This window comes from Somniosus microcephalus, chromosome 30, assembly GCF_052327205.1.
Source record: "Somniosus microcephalus isolate GS21.2 chromosome 30, FLI_Smic_1.0, whole genome shotgun sequence".
NCBI lineage: Eukaryota > Metazoa > Chordata > Chondrichthyes > Squaliformes > Somniosidae > Somniosus > Somniosus microcephalus.
The window spans coordinates 308,399-336,108 of record NC_141016.1 but is presented as its reverse complement, the minus strand read 5'-3'; the positions used below and the strand labels follow the sequence as shown (position 1 = coordinate 336,108).

At 48.4% G+C, this 27,710-nt stretch overlaps 1 pseudogene across 1 annotated transcript; it reads right to left on the bottom strand.

Annotated features, from left to right (window-relative positions):
• Positions 1-12,860: 12,860 nt before the first annotated feature.
• Positions 12,861-26,270, bottom strand: LOC147097834 (neuropeptide Y receptor type 1 pseudogene; annotated as a pseudogene). The gene is made up of 3 exons (XR_015074235.1): positions 26,135-26,270; positions 25,851-26,040; positions 12,861-17,103 (listed from the first exon to the last, which is right to left on the bottom strand). The product of XR_015074235.1 is annotated as a neuropeptide Y receptor type 1 pseudogene (transcript).
• Between the last annotated feature and the right edge of the window lie 1,440 nt (positions 26,271-27,710).

The window sequence follows — 27,710 nt, the reverse complement described above, 5'->3', positions numbered from 1 at the left end:
CGTCGCGCTCTCTCTTCCCCCCCCAGTCGTTCTCTCTCTTCCCCCCAGTCGCTCTCTCTCTTCCCCCCCAGTCGCTCTCTCTCTTCCCCCCCAGTCGCTCTCTCTCTTCCCCCCCGTCGCTCTCTCTCTTCCCCCCCAGTCGCTCTCTCTCTTCCCCCCCCAGTCGCTCTCTCTCTTCCCCCCCCAGTCGCGCTCTCTCTTCCCCCCCAGTCGCTCTCTCTCTTCCCCCCCCCCAGTCGCTCTCTCTCTCTCTTCCAACAACAACATGCCCTCAAAAAAGCCTCGGCACCGCCGGGCACTCCAGCTAGTAACTAAATACAAGAAGTGTAATCTAGTCAGTGAAATGCTTTTTTCTTGACGAGCCGAGAGCACCAAGCAGCAAGAACACTTAGCTGCCTGGTACGCATGGAGCTCGCAAGGATATTGTGAATATATTGTGAATAGCCATGGTCCTAGGGTCCTAGGACATATCCCTGCGGTACCCCACTAGTCACTGCCTGCCACTCGGAAAAAGACCCGTTTATTTCAACTCTTTGCTTCCTGTCTGCCAACTAGTTCTCTATCCAAGTCAGTACCTTGCCCCCAATCCCATGTGCCTTAACTTTACACGCTAATCTCTTATGCGGGACCTTATCGAAAGCCTTCTGAAAATCCAAATACACCACATCCACTGGTTCTCCCTTATCTATTCTACCAGTTACATCCTCAAAAAATTCCAGTAGATTAGTCAAGCACGATTTACCTTTTGTAAATCCATGTTGACTTTGTCCGATCCTGTCACTGTTTTCCAAGTGCTCTGCTATTACATCTTTTATAATGGACTCTAGCACTTTCCCCACTACCGATGTTAGGATTACCGGTATATAATTCCCCGTTTTCTCTCTACCACCTTTTTTGAACAGTGGGGTAACATTAGCTACCCTCCAATCCATAGGAACTGTTCCAGAGTCTATAGAATTTTGGAAGATGACCAGCAATGCATCTACTAATTCTAGGGCCACTTCCTTAAGTACCCTAGTGTTAAGTCCGTGAATGATTGAGACACGGACCAGCAGGAGTGAAAACAAACAAGTCTTTACTGGTGGAAGTCAGTAGTGAAACTAAACAGAGGCTCTCTAGCGCCTTTTATACAGGGGTGGTCACTGCCGGTACTGCAGTCTGAGACCAGTTATTCTCTTAAAGGTACATACACAACAATTCCTCCCCTTTTAGATAAACAGTACATAACATTCATTTAACAACTAAATGATAACGAATTACAATCACAATTACTGTTACTAGATACATTGGTTAAGTTTAAGCAATTATAAGTTCAGTCTTTGAGGAGGCTTCCTGATTCTGTCTGGATAACGCCTCTTTGGGGTATCAGGTTCTTCTGGCAATGTTGCATCGGGATCAATGTCTTTGTTTGGTTCATCTGCTTCCAATATTACCGGTTCTGCGGTAGCTGCAATTGGAACGTCGATTTCATTGCCAGGTGTATCAGATCGTGGTGTGGAGTTGAGGTTTTCCAGTGACTCTAGAATCTGGTCAGCATGGCGTCTTACAATGCTCTCCCCAACGTCCACGGTATACATGAGAGGTCCTTGTCATGTACAAATCGTTCCTGGCTGCCATTTCTCAGTGCGGTAGTCCCGGGCCAAAACTGGTTGACCTATCTTAAAACTCCTGGTCGGCCTTTCATTCATATTCTGAAACTGCCTGTTCTCCACATCTCTTCGGACGTTTGGCTTAACCAAATCCAAGCGGCATCGTAGTCTTCGATTGAAGAACATCATGGCTGGAGTTTGGTTGGTAACCGCATGTGTCGCATTCCGGTAGGCAAACAAGAAGTTGTCCACCTTGTGTTGTAGGGGTATATCTTCATTACACATTGCCTTGATAGCCTTCTTGAATGTTTGGACAAACCTCTCGGCCAATCCATTAGTGACTGGATGATATGGGGCAGATGTGTAATGCTTAACACCATTGTTCTTTAAGAACCTCCGGAACTCTTCAGACACAAACTGTGGTCCATTGTCAGAGCAAATCTGTTCAGGCAGCCCATTCCTGGCGAATATGGTTTGCAAAACTGTGATAGTTTTTTCCGTGGTGGTTGAGGACATTTTTATTACCTCTGGCCACTTTGAATGTGCATCCACCGCAATTAAAAACATCGAGTCCATGAAGGGACCAGCAAAATCAATGTGCACCCGTTGCCATGGAGATGAGGGCCACTCCCATGGATGCAGAGGAGCTTGTGGTGGGGCGTTTTGGACCTTCTGGCATCCTGCACAGCTCTTGGTCATCTCTTCGATTTCTCTATCGATTCCCAGCCACCACACAAACGCTCTGGCTAAGTTCTTCATTTTTACCCCACCCAGATGACCCTCATGAAGCTCATTGAGTACTCTATCTGTCAACTTAGGTGGAATTACTACTCTGGATCCACACATCAAGGTTCCTCTGCACACTGACAGCTGTTCTCTTCTCGGCGAGAATGCTGGCAGCAGTGGTTCGCCATGTGCTGGCCATCCCTTCACCGTTAAATCATAGACCCGTGATATTGTCGGGTCATTCCGTGTTTCCTTTTCTATGTTTGCATTCGTCACAGGGAGACATTCGACTATGGTCGAGTGGAATAACTCCATTGGATCCACTGCAAGGTCTTCTTCTTCCACCGTCGGCAACGGTAGGCATGACAATCCATCAGCATTTCCATGCTGTTTAGTTCCTTTGTACTCAATGTCATATTGGTGTGCCCCTAGGAAAAGGGACCATCTCTGCAGCCGTTGTGCCGTCATTATCGGTACGCCCTTCTGAGGGTTGAAAATGGAGACAAGAGGTTGATGATTGGTTAGTAGAGTAAATTTTTGACCGTGCAGATAGTGATTGAACTTCTTCACCCCCCACACTAGGCTGAGGGCCTCTCTGTCAATCTGGGCGTAGTTACGCTCGGCAGAAGTTAATGAGCGTGACGCAAAAGCTATCGGCCTCTCTAAACCATCAAGGAATTTATGTGACAGTACCGCCCCAATGCCGTAGGGAGACGCATCACACGCCAGCCTGATTGGCAGTGCTGGGTTGTAGTGAGCCAATACTTCCCTTGAAGTGATTAAGTCCTTCCTCTTCTGAAAAGCACGCTTACAATCATCGTTCCATTTCCATGCTACCCCCGTTCGTAGCAGGGCGTTCAGTGGGTGCAGAATTGTCGACAAATTCGGCAAAAACTTATGATAGTAATTCACCAACCCGAGGAATGACCTCAGTTGTGACACATTTTCAGGCGCTGGGGCCTTAACAACCGCTTCAATTTTGTCAGGGGACTTATGTAACCCCTCTTCATCAATCACGTGGCCACAATACAATATCTGTTTCTTAAAAAATTCGCACTTGGGGCGGTTGGCTCGCAGCCCATGTTCCCGTAGTCTAGTGAGCACCTGTTCTAGGTTGTTAAGGTGTTCACTGTCATCTTCACCTGTTACAAGGATGTCGTCCAAGTAACACTGAGTCCCCGGAATCCCTTGCAGGACTTGTTCCATCGCTCTTTGCCATATCGCCGGAGCCGATGCTACTCCAAATACCAATCGATGATACTAGTAAAGACCTTTGTGAGTGTTTATCGTGAGATACTTCCTAGAGGACTCTTCAACCTCCATCTGCAAATATGCTTGTGCTAGGTCAATTTTTGTAAAACGCTTCCCTCCAGACAGTGAGGCGAAGATGTCTTCTATCCTTGGAAGAGGATATTGTACTGTGTGAAGGACAGGGTTCACAGTCACCTTGAAATCCCCACAGATGCGAATCTTCCTTGGCTCTCCGGATATTTTGCTTAACGTTTTCTTCATGACAGGAATGATGGGTGTCACCCACTCGCTCCAGTCGACCTTAGACAACACGCCCGCCTTCTCCAGCTCTGCCTCGACGGCTGGGCGAATTGCATATGGTACCAGTCTTGCTTTGAAAAACTTGGGAACTGCATTCTCTTCTATTTTTATCGAGGCGGTTACTCCTTTAAGCGTGCCCAGTTCTTGTTGAAATACCTCTTTGGCGTTAGCTAAGATTGTTGACAATCGTCCAGGAGTGACGTCTTCATCTTTTTTACCGTCCACCGTCATTGCATGAATGGAATGCCAATCTAAGTTTATCTTCCTGATCCATTCCCGCCCCAATAACGGTGGTCCACCATTTGGCAGTATGTAGAGATACAATTTCCGTATTTTCTTGCCATTGTATTCGACAGGCACCCTTATTTTTCCTCTGGGGTATACTTTTTGCCCCGTATACGTCGTCAAGACGATGGATGTCTCTCTCAAGGGTATGTGTGAAAATAGCCGCTCATAGTCTCGTCGATTCATGATGGTTAGCGCTGATCCTGTACCCAATTCCATTTTAACTTGAGACCCTGCTATCGTGAGAGTGACCCAAATGGTTCGGTGATCCTCTTTTGCGATTACATTGTGAAGTTTGAGACAGCTTGGTCTCCTGTTTCCGGATTCACTATCGCTCATCTGGTCTTCGGAACTACTGTCAATCATCTTTTGTACTTTCTTGTACGGTTCCTTAGTAGCCTTTTTGTTGTCGCTGGACTTCTTCCCAGACCTGCAAACTCGTGCAATGTGTCCAATCTTCCCGCATTGTCTGCATATTTTGTCTTTGGACCAGCAGTCTTTCTGGTCATGGTTAGTTCTGCCGCAGCGATAACATTTTGCAAATCCCCGTGTCATTTCGTGGGTGCCGTATTCCTGTGGTTTTTGTTGAATTTCTGCAGCTCCCCTGGCTGCTGCTTCATACGATACTGCCACGCTGAAAGCCTTATCTAGCGTCAGCTCTTTTTCTGAGAGTAACTTCTTCTGTGTTCCTTCACTCAGGAGTCCACAGACAAATTTGTCCCATAGGGTAACTGCCAGTCCTGCTCCGAACTGGCAGTGCTTTGATAGCTTGCATAGTTCCGTAAGATACTCAGCATTGCTCTCATCTTTGTGCTGAGTTCTCCTGTGGAATTTAAATCTTTCTGCTATCAACAGCGGTGCAGGGTTTAAGTGTTCCTGTAGGACAGCAACAATTTTGTTAAAACTCTTTGCCTTCGGTTTGGCTGGAGTAATCAGGTCCTGCAATAGGCCGTACATTCTAGCGCCCATTAAGTTTAGCAATATCGATGCCTTTTTCCCCTCCGCTATTTCGTTTGCCTCGAAATATACCTCGACTCTTTCCACATACGTGGTCCAGTCCTCTAATGTATTATCAAAAGCAGTGATACAGCCAGTCTGTGGCATCTTGCAAATCTAAAATGGCACCTCCCGCACTTTGCCTTCTTCCCCGATTTAACAAAATGGCGCCTCCCGCGCTTTGCCTTCTTCCCCGCTCTTGTTAGCGCTGCTTTCCACGGTTTCTTGCGCGTTAAATATTGATTCTTTTTCTTTTATTATTTTCCCGTCATGGAGCGGACCCTCTGGGACACTTCCCTCCCTCTTCTTAGGTCCGAACGCTGTCCGGCTTCGAAGCACCGGCCGCGCCCTGTGTGCTCCACCCTCTCTCTCTCTCTTTGCTTCCCGACTCGCTGCCCGGCCCCGTTGAAAAGCCACCCAATCGAGCTTCAGCCCGCCGCAGCCCAGGATCAGAGCACTACCTGCCACCAGCCCGATTAGCTGGGAAACCACAGACCAAGGAACCCAACCTGGCTCTGGAAAGTCTCTCCTGCAAGTTTTCAAACCGATGATTGATGGTCGACGCCCGTTTCTTGAGTTTCTTTGGGCTCTATTTTTTTTTTCTTTCTTCTGGCTCCGACCTTCAACAACGTCGTCTGAGGTGCTGCCGAGTTGCAGGTAAGTTCATTTCTTATTCGTCGCCAGTGTTAAGTCCGTGAATGATTGAGACACGGACCAGCAGGAATGAAAACAAACAAGTCTTTACTGGTGGAAGTCAGTCGTGAAACTAAACAGAGGCTCTCTAGCGCCTTTTATACAGGGGTGGTCACTGCCGGTACTGCAGTCTGAGACCAGTTATTCTCTTAAAGGTACATACACAACACCTAGGATGTAGATTATCAGGCCCTGGGGATTTATCGGCCTTCAATCCTGTCAATTTCCCTAACACCATTTCCCCACAAATACTGATTTTATTCAGTTCCTCCCTCTCATTAGACCCTATGTTCCCTGACATCACTGGGAGGTTATTTGTGTCCTCCTTTGTGAAGACAGAACTAAAGTATGTATTTAATTGGTCTGCCATTTCTTTGTTCCCCATTATAAATTCCCCTGATTCTGACTGTAAGGGACCTACGCTTGACTTCACCAATCTTTTTCTCTTCACATATCTATAAAAGCTTTTACAGTCAGTTTTTATGTTCCCTGAAAGCTTACTCTCGTACTCTATTTTCCCCTTCTTAATTAATCCCTTTGTCCTCCTTTGCTGAATCCTAAACTGCTCCCAATCCTCAGGTTTACTGCTTTTTCTGGCCAATTTATATGTCCTCTTCTTGGACCTTATGCTATCCCTAATTTCCCTTGTTGGCCACGGTTGAGTCACCTTTTTTGTTTTATTTTTATGCCAAACAGGGATGAACAAATTCTGTCGTTCATCCATGCGATCTTTGAATGTTTGCCATTGCCTATCCACCGTCAACTCTTTGAGTAACATTCCCCAATCAATCCTACCCAACTCGCGCCTCATACCATCGTAGTTTCCTTTATTTAAATTCAGGACCCTAGTCCCTGAGTCAACTACTTCACTCTCCATCTTAATGAAGAATTCTATCATATTATGATCGCTCCACCCCAAGGGGCCTCGCACAACAAGATTGCTAATTAATCCTTTCTCATTACATAATACCCAGTCTAAGATGGCCTGGTCTCTAGTTGGCTCCTCGACATATTGGTCCAGGAAACCATCCCTTAAACACTCCAGGAATTCCTCCTCCACAGTATTGTTACTAATTTGGTTAGCCCAATCTATATGTAGATTAAAGTCACCCATGATAACTGCTGTGCCCTTATTGCACGCATCTCTAATTTCCCGTTTAATGCCATCCCCAACCTCCGCATTACTGTTTAGTAGGTAGAAGTCGGTTCGCCAAACAACACCAGCACCACCCTTGTCAGCAGGTTTAATGGCAATGTTGGGGTTGGATCTGAGAGAATGGAGTGCTACAAGATCAGAGGGAGGTAGGTTGGAGTGAGTGAGGGGAGCAGAGAAATGGAGACGGCCGATGTTACGCTGGCAGTTTGCAATGAAAAGATCTAGAGAGGTTAAGAGGCCAGAGGGAGGGGTCCAGGTAGAACAAGAATTCTGAAAGCGGAGAAAGGGTCAGCTGTGCGGGGGGGGGGGAGGCTCCTAGCCGAAGAAATGGGCACGGAGACGAAGGCGGTGGAAAAAGAGCTCAACATCGTGCCGAGCTCGAAATTCATTGAGGTGGGGGCGCAAGGGGATGAAGCTCAGGTCCTTGCTAAGGACTGATCGTTCGGGGTCAGAGAGGGGAAGATCAGAGGGGATACTGAAAACGCGGCAGGGAGTGAGATTGGGAGAAGGGATGGGGTCAGAGGAAAGTGAAGGGGAAGAAGGTTCCGGAGGGGCGTTGGTGTCCAAGAGTTGTTGAAGCTTGCGATCCTTGACACCTAAAAGGAAGAAAAAAAGTTTTTTGTTAACGCACCGGATGAGGCGAAGGATGAAATGGAACTGTGGACCAGGACAGCTTTGAGATAGAGTGAGTTGGTGCTGCTGAAGAGAGAGGCTGAGAGTGTTCGTGTGGTGGCGCATGGCTGAGAGTGTTCATGTGGTGGCGCATGGCGTTCAGCGTGGATCTCAGGATACAGCGAGAGCAGTGGTTCGAGGAATGCTGAATATCTCAGAGATATCTGTAATCCTGGGTGGATCCAAAACATGAAGGGTGGAATTTCAGTTGGAATCCATGTGGAGTGAGTCGGAGCCGGAGACAGTTGCTGAGGAAAGATATGTGGCTGTGAAAGCGAGTTTTGGTAGATACCTGATCAAACACGAGAAGGGAGACAGAAAGCAATGAAGATGAACAAGGTAAAAGAGACAAACGGAAATCCCATCGGAGAGAAGAGCAGAACATCTTCAAGGTGGGCATTCCTGGGAGAGAGGTGGCAGTGAATTAAACACTAATACAAAAAGAAAATACTGCAGATGCTGGAAATCTGAAATAAAAACAGAAAATGCTAGAGATACTCAGCAGGTCAGGCAGCATCTGTGAAGAGAGAAACAGAGTTAACGTTTCAGGGCTCTCTTTTTTGTTGTTGCTTTCTCCCCTCGTCATGGCTTAAGGTTCCGTAGATGCCAACTGCCCTCCGACACCTCGCCCTGGTGCCCATTTTTCAGTTGTGAGCACAGGTGGTGAGGGCTGACTGGCTAAATAACTCTGAGTGCAAACACATCAATGCTGATCTGCCCTGATGTTCACTCACAATACCTGGTGTAGGTATCACTGGATGGTGATCAGGAGCAGGAATCGTTTCCCACCCCACCCAACCAAGGATACTGAGGCCAATTGTAGACCCTACTGCCACCTGGCTAATTCGGCACACACCAGGGATGGAACCTGGCATCTTGCTGCATTGCGTGGCTCAGCTGATTGGGCAGGAGGAGGGAGTGAGGTTCTCTTTCCACCCTTTGGAGTAAATTGAATTGCCCCGTATGACGGGCCCGTTGCCGGTGGCGACGACCACCCGTTGCCGGTCATGGCCGGGTTTTGTTGCCGGCAGTGGCTGGTGCTCAACTGAGAGGAAAAAATCAAACCAGCTGAGGGTATTTTACACTTTTATTACGGTAGGAGGTAGGGTTAGGGAGAAGGATTAGGTTGGGGTGCGGGCAGAAGGGTAATTGTCCCGTCTTGTGTTTGGATTCTCATTTCTCAAGGTTTTTGTTTCACTGGTACCTGCCACTTTTGTTTGGCTGATGCTTTTCATTGCTTATTGTCCAGTATTACTTGCCATTATCTACCCCCAGCTGAAGTTTTAGCAGTGGGGTTGATTTTTGCAGTGAGAGTTGGCATTCGAGGCATATGTTGGATTTTTTAAAGAGGGTATATCTGGTTTAGGTTAAGATCAAGATAAGGATCATGTTTGGGGATATTTTAGGGTGAGGGTTTTAGGTTAGGTCCGGGTACAGGTCAGGGTCTTGTTTATTCAGAATTAGGGAAGTGGGTAGGATTGGGTAATAGATAGGATTAGTGTTTGGGGTTTGGGTTAGGCGTCGGGGTCAGGGGTTGTCAGGATTAGGGTTGTGGGTGGGGTCTGGGGTAGTTGGGAATAGGTTCGGGATCAGTGTCAAGGACACGGTTGCTATTAGGGTTAAGGCATTAAGGTTAATGCAGTAAGGGTAGTGGCAGGGATAGGGTTGGGGTTTGGTTTAGGATATAAACACTGTGCACATGGTTAGAGTTAGAGTCAGCATAGGAGTTAGGGTTAGGGTAACACTGCATTAGGGTTAGTGCATTTGGGTTAAGGTCACATTTAGTGTTAGGGTTAAGACTACATTGCTTTAGGGTTAGGGATAGGTTTAGTGTATTACATTCTGGGTCAGGGTTAGTGCATTAGGGTTAGGATTGTGTTTTTGCGTTAGGGTTAGGATCAGGGTTAGTGATGCATTAGGGTTATGATTCGTGTTAGTGACTGCATTAGAGTTAGGGTTATGTTTAGTGCATTAGAGTTAGGTTTAGTGTTCGTGACTGAGTTAGGGTTATGGTTAGTGCAATAGGGTTAGGCTTAAGGTTAGTGCATTAGGGTTATGGCTAGGATTAAGGTTTAGGGAACGGTAGCAAAGTGGTAATGTCACTGGGCTGATAATCCAGTAGGTCTGGACTAATGATCCAGAGACGTGAGTTCAAATCCCACCACGGCAGCTGGGGAATTTAAATTCAATTAATTAAATAAAGCTAGTATCAGTAATGGTATCCATGAAACTATCGGATTGTCGTAAAAATCCATCTGCTTCACTAATGTCCTTTAGGGAAGGAAATCTGCCGTCCTTACCTGGTCTGGCCTATATGTGACTCTGCAGCAATTGGTTGACTCTTAACTGCCCTCTGAAATGGCCTACAAGCCACTCAGTTGTAATAAACCCCTACGACACAATAATAAGAATGAAACTGGATGGACCACCGAGCATCGACCTTGGCACCGGCTACAGACACAGCAACAGCACACCCAGCCCAGTCGATCCTGCAAAGTCCTCCTCACCAAAATTGGTACCAGCAGGACAAACCCACCAGGGGTGGTGTACAGTCGGGAAGGAGTGGCCCTGGGAGTCCTCAACATTGACTCCGGACATCATGAAGTCTCATGGCTTCAGGTCAAGCATGGGGAAGGAAACCTCCTGATTTAATTGACTGCCCTTGTTACCCTACCCTAAACCTAATGCAGTGTAGTCCTAACTGTAACCCTAAATCGAATGCACTAACCCTAACCCTGATGAGGTAGGGACAATAGGTGAAATAGAAAACTGGTGATGGGGAACACTGGTGATCGGGTGATCTATTTTTTACTCTAATACTGTTAGTCTCACCTAGTTCTCTGTGCACCTTGTTACTCCTCTCCTGGTGTCCATCCCCCTGAAAAATCAGCTTAAACCCTCCCCCAGGAAACTGAAGCCCTCTCTCCTACACCATCGCTCCAGCCACATGTTGACTTGTCTTAGCTTACTGTTCCTAGACTCACAAGCGCATGGCACACGGTGTAATTCAGAGATTACTACCTTTGAGGTCCATCTTTTTAACTTCCTGCCTAGCCCCTGAAACTGACTGCAGCAGCTTAACCCTTTTCCTTCCCATGTCGTTGGTTCCCACATTGACCACGACTTCTGGCTGTTCCCCTTCCCTCCGTGATGGGACAGTGTAGAGGGAGCTTTACTCTGTATCTAACCCGTGCTGTACCTGCCCTGGGAGTTATTGACGGGACAGTGTAGAGGGAGTTTTACTCTGTATCTAACCCGTGCTGTACCTGCCCTGGGAGTGTTTGATGGGACAGTGTAGAGGGAGCTTTACTCTGTATCTAACCCGTGCTGTACCTGCCCTGGGAGTTATTGACGGGACAGTGTAGAGGGTGCTTTACTCTGTACCTAACCCGTGCTGTACCTGCCCTGGGAGTGTTTGATGGGACAGTGTAGAGGGAGCTTTACTCTGTATCTAACCCGTGCTGTACCTGCCCTGGGAGTGTTTGATGGGACAGTGTAGAGGGAGCTTTACTCTGTATCTAACCCGGGCTGTACCTGCCCTGGGAGTGTTTGATGGGACAGTGTAGAGGGAGCTTTACTCTGTATCTAACCCGTGCTGTACCTGCCCTGGGAGTGTTTGATGGGACAGTGTAGAGGGAGCTTTACTCTGTATCTAACCCCGTGCTGTACCTGCCCTGGGAGTGTTTGATGGAACAGTGTAGAGGGAGCTTTACTCTGTATCTAACCCATGCTGTACCTGCCCTGGGAGAGATTGATGGGACAGGGTAGAGAGAGCTTTACTCTGTATCTAACCCGTGCTGTACCTGCCCTGGGAGTGTTTGATGGAACAGTGTAGAGGGAGCTTTACTCTGTATCTAACCCATGCTGTACCTGCCCTGGGAGAGATTGATGGGACAGGGTAGAGGGAGCTTTACTCTGTATCTAACCCGTGCTGTACCTGCCCTGGGAGTGTTTGATGGGACAGTGTAGAGGGAGCTTTACTCTGTATCTAACCCGTGCTGTACCTGCCCTGGGAGTGTTTCACACTGACACAGAACACCACAAAGTGGGAAGAAAATTTTCTTTACACTAAATCCTTGCAGTGTTTCCTCTGATGAAGTGGCACAACCCTCGCACAAATGAGAGGAGTCTTGAAATTGGTGAATAATAAAACAATGAGTGATTCAGTATGATAAATTTTATTAGGGCATTCGATAGTACTATCTCACCCCAGCAATACATTCGAGGAGTTACTTCAAAAGATCATTTTTCTGAAGGTAGAACAGAAATAAATTTGAAATATTTACAAAGCACAGATGCGAAGCAGAGTGTTAAAGAAACTCAGATGAGGACTGCCTGCAGGTATTAACCTGCCTGTATAGATCGACTTACCTATTCTCATTTACATTCAATTTACTGGAAATAAAATTTGGGCAGTTTCTAGAACGGTCAGTCGATCTGTGTCGGCAGTTTTACACCCGGGGAGAGATTGTCTCCACAAAACACCATTCCACTTGCCTTATTCACCAACCTGTGGAAGGTGCAAAATACTCCAGAACCCTGGCACCAGACACCCCCCTCCGCCCGCCCCCCCACCTTTCTCTGCTGAAGACTTTTGTCTGAAGATGTTTGGCCCCTTTTAGTTTGGCAGAAGAACATGGAAATACAACATCAGTGTGTATATTAAACGGTCTCATGCATTTTTATGTATATTTATATACATTAAAAAGACAGAATCCTTTATCAGTTTTGACCATTTCCCCAGTACAGGTAGACTATCCTTTATCCGAACTTCCGAAAACCGAAAACCTCTAAAAACCGAAAGTTTTTTCGTTCAGCGTAAGTTGTGCGCACGACCCCGACCCCCGCCGACCCCCACCCCCGACACCCCGCCAACACCCACCCCGACCCCCCGCCGACCCCCCCGCCGACCCCGACCCCCGCCAGCCCCCACCCCCGACCCCCCGATGACCCCCCCGCCGACCCCGACCCCCCGCCGACCCCCACCCCCGACAAATTTCCCAGTCTTATAAAATACCTTCTGAAATCCGAAATTTTCCGAAAACCGAAACACGGTTGGTCCCGAGGTTTTCGGATAAAGGATAGTCTACCTGTACTTCATTTTCTCTCCTCCCCTTCGCCACCTTTGTCTTGTCCTGAGACTAGTTCAGAGCCAGTCTTGGAACATCATTTTTTTTTTTGGAGTTAACCAATTTTCTTTTTTTTTTTTTTTAATTTATATTTTCAGATTTCCCCAGTGGCTCTGTTATAAAGGCAGTGAGTGCCTGAGACTTGGTACCAGGCCCTGGCTATGTAACTGAGCCTTACTACTAGGCCCTGGCTGATTAACTGAGCCTTAGAATCATTGAATCATAGAATGGTTACAGCACGGCAGAAAGCCATTCAGCCTGTCGAGCCCATGCTGACTCTCAGCTAGTCCCACTCCCCTGCCCTTTCCCCATAGCTCTGCAATTTTTTTTCCTTCAGGTACTTATCCAACTTCCTTTTGAAAGATAAGATTAAGACTGCCTCCACCACCCTTTCAGGCAGCGCATTCCAGATCATAACCACTCGCTGCATAAAAAGGTTTTTCTTACGTCGCCTTTGGTTCTTTTGCCAAACACCTTAAATCTGTGTCCTCTGGTTCTCGACCCTTCCGCCAATGGGAACAGTTTCTCTCCATCTACTCTGTCTAGACCCCTCATGATTTTGAACACCTCTATCAAATCTCCTCTCAATCTTCTCTGCTCCAAGGAGAAAAACCCCAGCTTCTCCAGTGTATCCACGTAACTGAAGCCCCCTCATTCCTGGAACCATTCTTGTAAATCTTTTCTGCACCCTCTCTAAGGCCTTCACATCCTTCCTAAAGTGTGGTGCCCAGAATTGGACACATCACTCCAGTTGGGGCCGAACCAGTGTTTTATACAGGTTCATCATAATTTCCACACTTTTGTACTCTATACCTCTATTTATGAAGCCCAGGATCCCGTAAGCCTTTTTAACTGCTTTCTCAACCTGTCCTGCCACCTTCAACGATTTATGCACACATACCCCCAGATCTCTCTGTTTGTGCACCCCCTTTAGGATTGTACCATTTAGTTTATATGTCCTCTCCTCATTCCTTTTACAAAAATGCATCACTTCACACTTTTCTGCGTTAAATTTCATCTGCCACATGTCTGCCCATTTCACCAGTCTTCCTGAAGTCTATCACTCTCCTCCTCACTGTTCACTATACTTTGTTTTTTGTCATCTGCAAATTTTGTAATTGTGCCCTGTACACACACGTCCAAGTCATTAATATATATCAAGAAAAGCAGTGGTCCTAGAACCGACCTCTGGGGAACACCACTGTATACCTTCCTTCAGTCCGAAAAACAAACATTCACCACTACTCTCTGTTTCCTGTCACTTAACCAATTTCGTATCCAGGCTTCCACTGTCTCTTTTATTCCGTGAGCTTCAATTTTTCTGGCAAGCCTATTATGTGGCACTTTGTCAAACGCCTTTTGGAAATCCATGTACACCACGTCAACCACATTACCCTCATCAACCCTCTCTGTTACCTCATCAAAAAACTCGATCAAGTTGGCTAAACATAATTTGCTTTTAATAAATCCGTGCTGACTTTCCTTAATTAATCCACCCCTATCCAAGTGACTGTTGATTTTGTCCCTTATTACTGTTTCTAAAAGCTTCCCCACTACCGAGGTTATACTGACTGGCCTGTAGTTGCTGGGTTTATCTTTACATCCTTTCTTGAACAATGGTGTAACATTTGCAATCCTCCAGTCCTCTGGCACCACTCCCATATCTATAGAGGATTGGAATATTATGGCCAGTACCTACACGATTTCTGCCCTCAATTCCGTCAGCATCCTAGGATGCATCTCATCCGTCCTGGTGATTTATCTACTTTAAGTACAGCCAGCCTTTCTAATACCTCTTCTTTATCAATTTTTATCCTATCAAGTGTCTCCACTACCTCCTTCTTCACTGTGTCTATGGCAGAATCCTCTTCCTTGGTGAAGACAGATGCAAAGTACTCATTTAGTACCTCAGCCATGCCCTCCACCTCCATGCATAGGTCTCTTTTTTGGTCCCTAATTGGCCCCACCCCTCCTCTTACTATTTATATGCCTATAGAAGACTTTTGGATTACCTTACTAGCAGGCCCTGGCTGTGTAACTGAACCTTACTACCAGGCCCTGGCTGTGTAACTGAACCTTACTACCAGGCCCTGGCTGAGTAACTGAGGCTTACCAACAGGCCTTTGAGTTAGCGGACCTGATGCTGCAGTGCCTGCACACTCTACCATGGAGCACGGGTTTAAACCCTTCTCCCGCCCCATGTTTGAGCCCAAATGATTACCTCGCATGGTTAGTGAGGGAAAGATAGGCTTGGAAATCAACTCACCCCTATGGTGCTCGCTTAAGTGAGGAATGGGAGGCTTAAGAGTGGGACAACAGGCCAACCAAGCTTAACAAAACATTCTATCTGGTGATAAAAAGCAGCCAGCAACTCATATGTTGCAGAGGACCCTACATTTTATTTTGTGGCTGTTTTGTGGAATGATCCAGAACAACTAGCAGCGGCCATAAAACAGTGAGACTCTATCTAGACAATACAATAATAGACAATATAGTACAATAGTACAACTCTCCATTCTCACCCTGGAACTGAGCATCACTCAGCCCCCAGGCTTCTTCTGGCACCATTTTTGTGTCGCCGTGAGGTGTGAGTAGCCCAGCTTGTAACACCACCCTCCCCCCACTTGATCCTTGCGGAGATCCCAATGGCCCTGCCTTAATGGCCTGGCCCTTGCAGAGGACCATCTGAGATCAGGTGTCGATGTCACCTTAAGGTCGGATCACTTTCACTGCATCTCACCGCCCCTCCCACTTCCTCCCGCACTTCTGCCTCACTACAAAGGTGCGTTTAGGGCGAGACACTTCTTCAAACCATTAGGCACTGATCCAGGTAGTCCATGACTGTATGAGGCGGCCATTGGAGACATACCAGCTCACCACAGACCTACAGAAATATCACCAGGTGTCTTCATGACAGTAAAACCAGACATGAGTGGAGGGATGGAATAGTTGGGGGTAGAAATCGCAAGAACGACAAGTGTCAAACAATCCACAAAGGCACAACGCTGCTGAGGTTAGACATTATTATTGGCGCAGGGAAGCTTTTGAGAGCTCAGTGTTGACTGTGGACAGTGGGAAGCTCTCGTAGCTCTCCGAGGTCCCACCGCAGTGACACCTGTACAGCATAGCCTTCACCTCCTTCTGGAAGTTGGTGTTGAGGAAGCCGTAGATGACCGGGTTGACGCAGGTGGACAGCATGGCTGTCAGGTGGCAGAGGGAGAAGATCAGGTTGTAGTGGCACATTGAGATGGCCTCATGGTCCCAGTCGGAAATGGTGTTGAAGACGGTGAGTGGCAGCCAACAAAGGCCAAAGGCGGCGACGATGGACGCCAGCATAACGTTGATCTTCCGGCTGTGGCTGACCCTGCAGTTACCGTCCCTCGCCCGGTCCACCATCTCCCGGCGCCTTCGGAGGCGCAGGAAGATCCGGAAGTAGCAGGTCAGCATCAGGAGCAATGGCAGGCCGTACTGGAAGACCAGGAGGCAGGTGGTGTAGGCCAGCTTCTGCCGCTCTGAAGACCAGCGCTCGATACAGGCCGCGTGGTCCCCGAACGCGTCCTGGAGAAAGGAAACGTTTGTGAAGGGCTCGCTGGTTAAGATGTTGAAGGACACGAAGGGCAAGGAGATGAAGCATCCCACCAGCCAGCTGATGGCTACTGCCAAGTAGGCATGTCCCACCACTGGCTTCCAGCCGGTTGGGTTGATGATAAGCTGGTGTCTCTCCAAAGCAATCAGGACCAACGACAGGATGGACACAGTGACTGACATGCACTGAATGAATGGGGTCAACTTGCAAAGCACAGCACCAAGGATCCAACGGTCCATCATGGTGTAGATCACCGTCACCGGCAGGCATATGGTGGAGATGAGGATGTCGGAGCAGGACAGGTTGGCGATCAAGATGTTGGTCACATTGCGCATCTCCTTCTGCCTCATGATGACCAGAACCAGGCACATGTTGCCGATCACACCCACCGCCATCACTGCACTGTAGGCCACGATGAGGAAGGTGGTGCTGCTCACCGAGTCGGAGCAGAACTGGAACTGTTCCGCCAGCAGTGAAATGTTGGGCCAGGAGACGGGCTGAAATTTCATGGAACGGTTGAGGTTCTGATCCATCCTTCAACAGACTGGCCACACTTTGCCTCACGGATGTGCCAAGACGTGAGGTATGTACTGAACTAGCCTTAGTCGGACTGAGATGGCACCTTCCTCAGCCCATCTCCTGAACCTCCTCCACCGTCATTTGAACTGAGGCGTAAACCTGTCCGTGTTCCCCTTGCTTTCTGTGCACCATCTGGATCCCCTGTATGTGAAAATATGGAACGGAAGTCAATTCAGGATTTACACATCTGTAACTGCATATCCCATGGTACATTCACAGATTATATTGGTTACCGTGTTTGCTACATTACAACAGCAGCTGCATGTCAAAAGTACTTCATTGCCTGTAAAGTAGTTTGGGACATCCTGAGATCATGACAGGCACTACAGAAATGCAAGTCTTTCTTTATATTAAAAATCCTGTGCACATTTTCTATCAACTTTTCCCATTACAAATTCCTCTATCCGTGTTTTTAATGGAAGTTTCCTATGTAAACCTGCCACGCTATAGTTTACCCACTGGTGGGAGGGTGTAATTACAATGCCACAGTTTACACTATCAATGGGAACATAGGAAATGATCATGGAAATATAAAAATAAGGCAGGAATGTGGGACTGAGTTACACTCGGGCGCTCTGATCCGCATCACCTGAAGACTACACTTGGTCTGGACTATAAACAGAGAATGCTGGAAACGCTCAGCAGGTCAGGGCAGCATCTGTGGAGAGAAAAACAGTCAACGTTTCAGGTCGGTGACCTTTCGTCAGAACTGGAAAAAGTTAGAGATGTAACAGGTTTTAAGTAAGTGAAGGGACAAGGAAAGGGGGAGGGGGGAAAGAACAATGGGTGAGGTCTGTGACAGGGTGGAAGGCAGGAGAGATTAAATGACAAAAGGGATAATGATGCAAAGCAAAAGGAAGTGGTAATGGGACAAGTAAAGAAACAAAAGATAAGTCTAGAAGAGGTGTAAATGGGAATGGCAGAATCAACAGCTGCCGTGTGAAAAAATAGGGCCGAGGTTATGGTCTGAAATTGTTGAACTCGATGTTGAGTCCAGAAGGCTGTAAAGTGTCTAATCAAAAGAGGAGGTGTTGTTCCTCGAGCTTCATTGGAACGGTGTAAGAAGCCGAGGACTGAGAGGTCACAGTGGGAGTGGAGCAGAGATTTAAAGTGACAGGTGACCAGAAGCTCGGGGTTACGCTTACGGACTGAACGGAGGTGTTCCGCAAAGCAGTCACCCAATCTGCGTTTTAGTCTCCCCAATGTAGAGGAGACCGCATCGTGAGCAGCGAATACAATATACTAAATTGCAAGAAGTACAAGTAAATCGCTGTTTCACCTGGAAGGAGTGCTTGGGGCCTTGAAGGGAGGTGGTAAAAGGGCAGGTGTTACATCTCCTGCGCTTGTACGGGAAGGTGCAGTGAGAAGGGGAGGGGGTGTTGGGGGTGATTGAGGAGTGGACCAGGGTGTCACGGAGGGAGTGGCCCCTTCGGAATGCTGAAAAGGGAGGGGAGGGCAAGATGTGTTTGGTGGTGGGATCACACTGGAGGTGGCAGAATTGGCAGAGGGTGATTCGTTGAATGTGGAGCCTGGTGGGGTGGAAGGTGAGAACAAAGGGAACCCTATCGTGGTTCTGGAAGGGAGGAGAAGGAGTGAAAGAAATCTATCTAATTTGCATTTGAGTCTGTTCCATAGATTGGCCACTCACTCACTCACTGAAACATTGGCCTAGAAATTCAGTGGGCTTTGCGCCCAGTTAAGGCCCAAAGAGGGCCTCTGCGCCAGTAGAGGAGGTTGCGCTGATATTGAGCTCGGCGGTAATGGCGGCGGTAGCCGGTAGTGCTGCGCCGGCACCGATGACGTCATCGGTGTGCGCAGTGCCCCGTTTCCGCCCCGATGCCGGCCCGACCCCCATATTCAGTTGCCGCCGCCTCCTCCGTGGCGGCCGCTACTAACATCCGGAGACCAGGGCCTTACTGCAGCCTTAGTGGGGCGCATAAAGGTGGAGGTGCGGCCGGCCGCTTTTTCGGCGGCTGCCTGCCCGCACCTCCTTCCCCGGCCTCCTCCACCACCCCCCCCGCAGCATTGCCGGCTGCTTTCCGCGAGCCCGGCACTTCTCCGTGGTGCCGGGCTCATTTGCCGGCACAATCCAGCGGCGATCTCCCCGTTGCAGGCACCTCCACCTTAAGAGAAGGAGGAGGCCTGCAGTACCGCAGCCTGCCGCACCGCATCGGGTGGCGCAGCGGCACCTAGAGCACTGAAATTCAGTTTCAGCGCCCCAAGCGGGGGCGGGCACACCCTGGAACAGCGCCCGGTTCCGACTTGGGGCGCAAAAACTGAATATCTCACGGGCGCAACTGGCTCCACGCGCAGCGCTAACTTTTGGGCGCAAGCCAGCTGGCGGGCCCAAACTGAATTTCTAGGCCATTGTTTCCAGAAATTAGTTTTGAATTTACCCCCCTTCAAGTGCAGGCCGTGTCCTCTGCTTCTACTGTTCTGGACACGGTGAAACAGCTCGTCATGGTCGACATTATCCAGTCCATTTAGAATCCTAAAAGCAGCAATTATATCACTCAGAGGACGGTGAACCTGTGGAATTCTCTACCATAGAAGGCTGTGGAGGCCAAGTCACTGAATATATTTAAGAAGGAGATAGATAGATTTCTAGACACAAAAGGCATCAAGGGGTATGGGGAGAGAGCAGGAATATGGTACTGAGATAAAGGATCAGCCATGATCATATTGAATGACGGAGCAGGTTCGAAGGGCCGAATGGTCTACTCCTCCTATTTTTCTATGTTTCTAATCTGGTTCACTTATTCTACAGGATATCACAAAATGTCCTGACCAACATTTGTTCCCCTAATCAACATTTCTGGGGAATGAGGTGGTTCAAGTAGAGCAAGTGCCAGTAGGGGAACATTTAGGGAACAGTGATCACAGTATCATAAGGTTTAGACTAGCTATGGAAAAGGACAGGGAGCAATCTAGAGTAAAAATACTTAATTGGAGGAAAGCCAATTTCAGTGGGTTGGGAATGGATCTGGCCCGGGTAAATTGGAATCAAAGATTGGCAGGCAAAACTGTAATCGAACAATGGGCTGCCTTTAACCAGGAGACGGTTCGGGTACATCTGAGGTACATTCCCATGAGGGGGGGAAGGTAGGGCAACCAAAGCCAGAGCTCCCTGGAAGACGAAAGAGATAGAGAGTAAGATGAAGTAGAAAAAGGGGGCGTATGACAGATGTCAGGTTCAGAATACAAGTGAGAACCAGGCTGAATATAAAAAGTTCAGAGGGGAAGTGTAAAAAGAGTATCTATATATATAAAGCGGCTCTTCTGTCTGTCCCGATGTCTGTCCGTTCTCTATACGTTTGAAAGTTACAGAGCGTACCGACGCGCGCGTCGCCTCAAAAGAAAGCTTGCGATTCCGGACCGGTCATAGGCGTATTTACGTTTCGGCCGGACAAAAATCGCGCCCGCGGTATCCGAAAAACGTTCAGCCTTCCGCTCATTAGCGTCTCATTAGCGACCGTGTGACGTCGAGGTCGACCAATTGGATGGCGGGTTCCTTCCTACAGTTGAGTGTCGAGTGACTCGACAATTGACCAATCCTACGCTTCGGTGACCTGACCAGTCGACCAATCGGTGCGTGTGTGGGCGGGCCTTATCCTTCTGAACTGAGGTGAGTGGCCGCCATCTTGATTTTTCACAATTTTTTCCCCACACTTTCAGTGTGTTAGGGAAGTAAGGTAAATATTTTAATGATGTGTTAGGGAATTAAATAACAATTTAATAGGGGGGGGGGGGGAGAGCCTCGGGAAATCGCGGGGTGGGGGGGGGGGGGGAGAGCCTCGGGAAATCGCGGGGGGGGGGAGCCTCGGGAAATCGCGGGGGCGGGGGGGGGAGAGCTGATGAGTTTAAAAAAAACAAGAGGCCGCCAGTTGCGCGGCCGCCTTGACGACGGCACGCATTCGCATGGCCCCCGTTACCCCAGCAACGGGGCACGCCGGCGGTCTTGCCTGCTCCCCTCGCGCCGCCCGCACTGACCGCGCATGCGCCGCCCACGAGAGCCCGCTCCTGGCGCCGGCCGCCGCTCAGCATTCCCGCTATCGCAACGGCACCGGACCTCAGGCGCTAGGCAGGGGGAGGGGCCGGAGAGAGGGACAGAGGGGAGCAGGGGAACGAGGGGTGGGCGAGGGGAGGGGAGGAGACAGGGGAGGGAGACAGGGGAGGGGAGGGAGGGAGAGGAGGGAGAGAGGGGAGGGGAGGGAGGGATAGGACAGGGAGAGGACATGACAGGGAGAGGGGGGACACACAGGGGCAGGGAGACCAAGCGCCCCTAAATTGCCCTCGCAACGCGGGGCTCCCCAGCTAGTATGAGAATAGATTGGCAGCTAACATAAAAGGGAATCCAAAAGTCTTCTATAGGTATATAAATAGTAAACGGGTAGTAAGAGGAGGGGTGGGGCCAATTAGGGACCAAAATGGAGATTTATGCATGAGGGCAGAGGGGATAGCTGGAGTACTAAATGAGTATTTTGCATCTGTCTGTACCAAGGAAGAAAATGCTGCCAAAGTCATAGTGAAAGAGGAGGTAGTTGAGATCCTGGATGGGATAAAATCTGATAAGGAGGAGATACTTAATGTAGATAAGTCACCAGGACCGGATGGGATGCATCCTAGGATGCTGAGAGAAGTAAAGGTGGAAATTGCGGAGGTACAGACCATAATCTTCCAATCCTCCTTGGATACGGGGCTGGTGTCAGAGGACTGGAGAATTGCAAATGTTACACCGTTGTTCAAAAAAGGGTGTAAGGATAAACCCAGCAACTACAGGCCAGTCAGTTTAACCTCGGTAGTGGGGAAGCTTTTAGAAACGATAATCTGGGACAACATTAACAGTCACTTGGACAAGTATGGATTAATTAAGGAAAGCCAGCACGGATTTGTTAAAGGCAAATCGTATCTAACTAACTTGATTGAGTTTTTTGATGAGGTAACAGAGAGGGTTAATGAGGGAAATGCAGTTGATGTGGTGTACATGAACTTCCAAAAGGCGTTTGATAAAGTGCCACATAATAGGCTTGCCAGCAAAGTTGAAGCCCATGGAATAAAGGGACAGTGGCAGCATGGATATGAAATTGGCTATGGGACAGGAAACGGAGTAGTGGTGAATGGTTGTTTTTTGGACTGGAGGATTGTATACAATGGTGTTCCCCAGGGGTCGGTACTAGGAACATTGCTTTTCTTGATATATATTAGTGACTTAGACTTGGGTGTACAGGGCACAATTTGAAAATTTGCAGAAGTCACAAAACTTGGAAGTATAGTGAACAGTGAGGAGGACGCTGTAGCACGTCGGCCGGCAGCTCCATTTCGGGTAACTCGCAGTCCGGATGGGAGGAGGGGAGCCTGGCATGGTGGCCAGAGCGGGAGAAGCAGGCCACCACACGTGGAGCCGGCAACAGTGAGGAGGAGGCCGCGGTGAAGAGGAGGACGGAGCGGCTGAGGGACATCGTGCTCCCACTGCCACGGGAAGCCATTGTATTGACTCTGAACGCGGCGCTGTATGTATAGCTGACGCGTCCCTACGGGGAACAAGTATTCCATTGTACTTGTTACATATAGCAAATAAATCTAATCTGAATCTGAATCTGATAGACTTCAAGAAGACAGACAGGCTGGTGGAATGGGCGGACACGTGGCAGATGAAATTTAACACAGAAAAGTGTGAAGTGATACATTTTGGTAGGAAGAATGAAGAGAGGCAATATAAACTTAAGGGTACAATTGTAAAGGGGGTGCATGAACAGAGAGACCTGGGGGTATGTGTGCACAAATCATTGAAGGTGTCAGGGCAGGTTGAGAAAGCGGTTAAAAAAGCACACGGGATCCTGGGCTTCATAAATAGAGGCATAGAGTACAAAAGTGTGGAAGTTATGATGAACCTTTATAAAACACTGCTTCGGCCTCAACTGGAGTATTGTGTCCAATTCTGGGCACCGCACTTTAGGAAGGATGTGAAGGCCTTAGAGAGGGTGCAGAAAAGATTTACGAGAATGGTTCCAGGGATGAGGGACTTCAGTTACGTGGATACATTGGAGAAGCTGGGGTTGTTCACCTTAGAGCAGAGAAGGTTGAGAGGAGATTTGATAGAGGTGTTCAAAATCATGAGGGGTCTGGACAGCGTAGATGGAGAGAAACTGTTCCCATTGGCAGAAGGGTCGAGAACCAGAGGACACAGATTTAAGTGATTGGCAGAAGAACCAAAGGCAACATCAGGAAAAAACTTTTTATGCAGCGAGTGGTTAGAATCTGGAATTCACTGCCTGAAAGGGTGGTGGAGGCAGATTCAATCATGGCTTTCAAAAAGGAATTGGATAAGTACCTGAAGGAAAAAGATTTGCAGGCCTACGGGGAAAGGGCGGGGGAGTGGGACTAGCTGAAGTGCCCTTGCAGAGAGCTGACATGGGCTCAACGGGCTGAATGGCCTCCTTCTGTGTTGTAACCATTCTGTGGTTCTATGATCACGAAAACAAAGTAGCTGGCCTATTGCTGTGGGATCCTGCTGTGCATAAATTGGCTGCCTTGTATTGCCAATAACAAAAACAGCAAGTGATGAGCCTTTTAAAATAATAAAGTGCTTTTGGACAACCTGAGGGCTTGAAAAGCAAACTTTTTTTTCTATTTTCGGTGACTTTTGGATAGATTGGCAACAGTCCACTACCTGAGTCAGGCCAGGCCCCAGGATTCAAAGGCAACTGGCTCACTACTGCAACTGGAGGGGACTGAGGTCCTCCGAATGGCTCCAGATAACCCTGAAGATCAATAGCCAAATGGGTTGGGAGGTCCTAGCCTGATGAGCAATGATGAGCTGGTTAAGCTCCACCTCTGGTCCTTCCCCCACCACCACATGCATTAAGGGTTTGCCAAGCATGGGCTCTGCCAACCTGTGCCTCAGCTTTCTGGACATGTGAGGGCAGAGTAGGCATTCAAATTGACAAACAGGAAGACCACAGGTGTAGATCTTTCAGCATCTTGGGTTTGAAAATTCTTACATAAGGCAAGAGGAGAAATGACTAGTTTGCGACTTCACGCCCCACCCTCAGCACAAAGCAACCAATCCCAAACTAATACAGGATAACAGTCCCTTCTGCATCTTGCCAACAATATGACATAACCCCAACAAGAAAGACTTGCATTTATATAGCCCCTTTAACTTAGAAAATGTCCCAAAGCACTTCACAGAGGCATAAGAAAAACTGTCATGTAAGCCAAGGAGATATTAGGTGACCAAAAGGTTGGTCAAAGAGGTCGGTTTTAAGGAGGGTCTTAAAGGAGGAGAGAGAGATAGAGAGGTGGAGAGGTTAGGGGATAAAATTAAGGGACTAGACAGCTGAAGACACAGCCGCCAATAGTGGGGCAAAGGGAGTGGGGGATGCACAAGAAACCAGAGTTGGAGCAATGTAGAGATCTTGGAGGGTTATGGGCTCGGAGGTCACAGGGAGGGACCTCCAGACGGTTACGTAGGAACAGGAGGAGACCATTCAGCCCCTCGAGTCTGTTACATGGGAACAGAAGGAGACCACTCAGCCCCTTGAGCCTGTTAGATGGGAACAGGAGGAGACCATTCAGTCCCTCGAGCCTGTTACATGGGAACAGAAGGAGTCCATTCAGCCCCTCGAGCCTGTTACATGGGAACAGGAGGAGTCCATTCAGCCCCTCGAGCCTGTTACATGGGAACAGGAGGAGTCCATTCAGCCCCTCGAGCTTGTTCCACCATTCAATCAGATCATGACTGATCAGTAGCTTAACTGCATTTACCTGCCTTTGTTCCATATCCCTTGACACCTTTACCCAACAAAAATCTATCGATCTCAGTCTTGAAACTTTAAGAGTTACAGATTTCCACTACTCTTTGTGTGTAAAAGTTCTTCCTGATTTCACTCCTCAATGGCCTAGCTCTATTTTTAAGATGGTGCCCCCTTGTTCTGGATTCCCCGCCGGAGGAAATAGTTTCTAAAAACATAGAATCATACAGCACAGAAAGAGGCCATTTGAAAGAGCTGTCCAATTAGTTCTTTCCCCACAGCCCTGCAAATGTTTTGTTAGTATTGAATCTGCTTCCGCCGCCTTTCCAGGCAGTGCATTCCAGATCATAACAACTGGCTGCTTAAAAAAGAAATTGTCCTCATCTTCCCTCTGTTTTTTCTCTATCTACCCTATCGAATCTCTTTATCGTTTTAAACATCTTGATCAGGCAAGAGTCATTTCCGGGTGAACTGCACTGGTTCTGCAACATCAACCCGTAAGCTTAAATCCTGATTAAAGCAATCCTGTAGCTGGCCAGGGAGCAATGCAAAATTGCAGGGCTCTGGGGAAAGAGCATGATGGACCAAATGGCCTCCTGCGCTGTAAGATTCTATGAAATCTCTCCGTGCTCCACTCAAACTATCTTCTGTATCCCAAACACTTCCATATTCCCAACTATATGGTGCACGGAACCGAGATTTTCTCCCGTTACATCTGAATTTAACGATCTGTTCTTTCTGAGGTAAAGTTTGCACAAAATATTAATTATAACCATTGCAAGACGCAAAAACAATATGACTGCTATTTTAAAAAAACAATCACACGCACACGCAAATCCAGGCAAGCCCTGGGCTATTTAAACTGTTAAAAAAATGAGTGCGTGCTGTTTAATTTATTCTGCAGTTGGCACATCTCTTCCCTCTCTCCTCTAACCGGGACCTTGGAAGATCAGCAACACGCAGAGTGCTAAGCACGAAGCAAGTTTCCACATGTAGTCACTGGCCGTAGAGGAGGAGGCCATTCAGCCCCTCGAGCCTGTTACGTAGGAAAAGGAACAGAAACAGCCACTGCCCGATGACTGCTGTGTTGAAGCTGCCGAGCGCAGTGTGTCTGTACTGAAGGCCGATCTTTACCTGAAGTCACACACACAGCAGCTGCGACTCGTACAGTCTGGTTTGGGCAGAGCTGCCGATTCCTTTGCCCTGCTGTCTCAATCTCTCTCTCACGGGGGGCTGTTTCTTTTGGGCTGACGTTTGTCCAGATGCAGGGAGGAGGGGACTGGCCCGAAAGGCCTCAGCCTGCACCTCATCCCACCTCAGCAATCTACAGTGTCACACAAAAAAAACAATGGAGCGTCAGGAAGTGTTGGCGGAAAGCGGAGCGTGGTTTATTTCTGCTAATGAGAGCGGTTTATTACCTCCCCTCTGGTTCACGCTGGTCGCAGCCACTGGAAGTTCCCCTTAAAGCATCAGCTGGCGATGAGATTTCTCTCCTGCATGTATTTCTAACAGAGCACTTCACACTCCGAGCGCTGATGGAATATACTGCAGTCCCTTGCCTCCGTCTGATTGAGTGCAACTCCGCAATGTGCTCTGATAGGTTAGAAAAACAGACTAGACTCGGGGGTTCTAAAGGGATTCCGCTCACAGGCAATTAAAGGGGCATCGCCTTCAGGGATTTATTTGATTCATTCCTGGGATGTGGGCATCGCCAGCATTTATTGCCCATCCCTAATTGCCCTTGAGAAGGTGGTGGTGAGCCGCCTTCTTGAACTGCTGCAGTCCGTGTGGGAGGGAGTTCCAGGATTTTGACCCAGCGACGATGAAGGAACGGCCGATATATTTCCAAGTCAGGATGGTGTGTGACTTGGAGGGGAACTTGGAGGTGGTGGTGTCCCCATGCGCCTGCTGCCCTTGTCCTTCTAGGTGGAAGAGGTCGCGGGTTTGTGAGGTGCTGCCGAAGAAGCCTTGATGAGTTGCTGCAGTGCATCTTGTAGATGGTACACACTGCAGCCACGGTGCGCCGGTGATGCAGGGAGTGAATGTTTAAGGTGGTGGATGGGGTGCCAATCAAGTGGGCTGCTTTGTCCTGGATGGTGTCGAGCTTCTTGAGTGTTGTTGGAGCTGCACTCATCCAGGCAAGTGGAGAGTATTCCATCACACTCCTTACTTGTGCCTTGTAGATGGTGGAAAGGCTTTGGGGAGTCAGGAGGTGAGACATTTGCTGCAGAATACCCAGCCTCTGACCTGCTCTTGTTGCCACCATATTTATGTGGCTGGTCCAATTAAATTTCTGTTCAATGGTGACCCCCCAGGATGAAGATGTTGGGGGATTCAGCAGTGGTAATCCCGTTGAATGTCAAGGGGAGGTGCATAGACTCTCTTGTTGGAGATGGTCATTCACTGGCACTTGTGTGGCACGAATGTTACTTGCCACTTATTAGCCCAAGCCTAAATGTTGTCCAGGTCTTGCTGCATGCTAGCATGGACTGCTTCATTATCTGAGGAATTGCGAATGGAACTGCACACTGTGCAGTCATCAGTGAACATCCGCACTTCTGACCTTATGATGGAGGGAAGGTCATTGATGAAGCAGCTGAAGATGGTTGGGCCTAGGACACTGCAGCAATGTCCTGGGGCTTAGATGGTTGGCCTCCAACAACCACAACCATCTTCCTTTGTGCTCCAGTGTAAGACGTGCGGAAATCACCCCTCGCCCCGTCAATCAGTTTCCAAAGTTCAGACCCGTCAAACAGACAACACAAAACCCAATGAATCTGTGAAACTTCTTTTATTCAGCAAGAGATTACAAGTAGGCATCCGATAGTTATGTAGCATATAATAATTCTAATTATACCTCAGCATACACAGAGCTATCCCTTTATTTAAGCTCAAGCAAAACACCACATACGTACTGACACCAGCGAGTGGTCAATCCGGCAGTGACTAGATGTATGATTTCTGGCAACTGAGCAGGTCGCCCGGCTGCAGCAG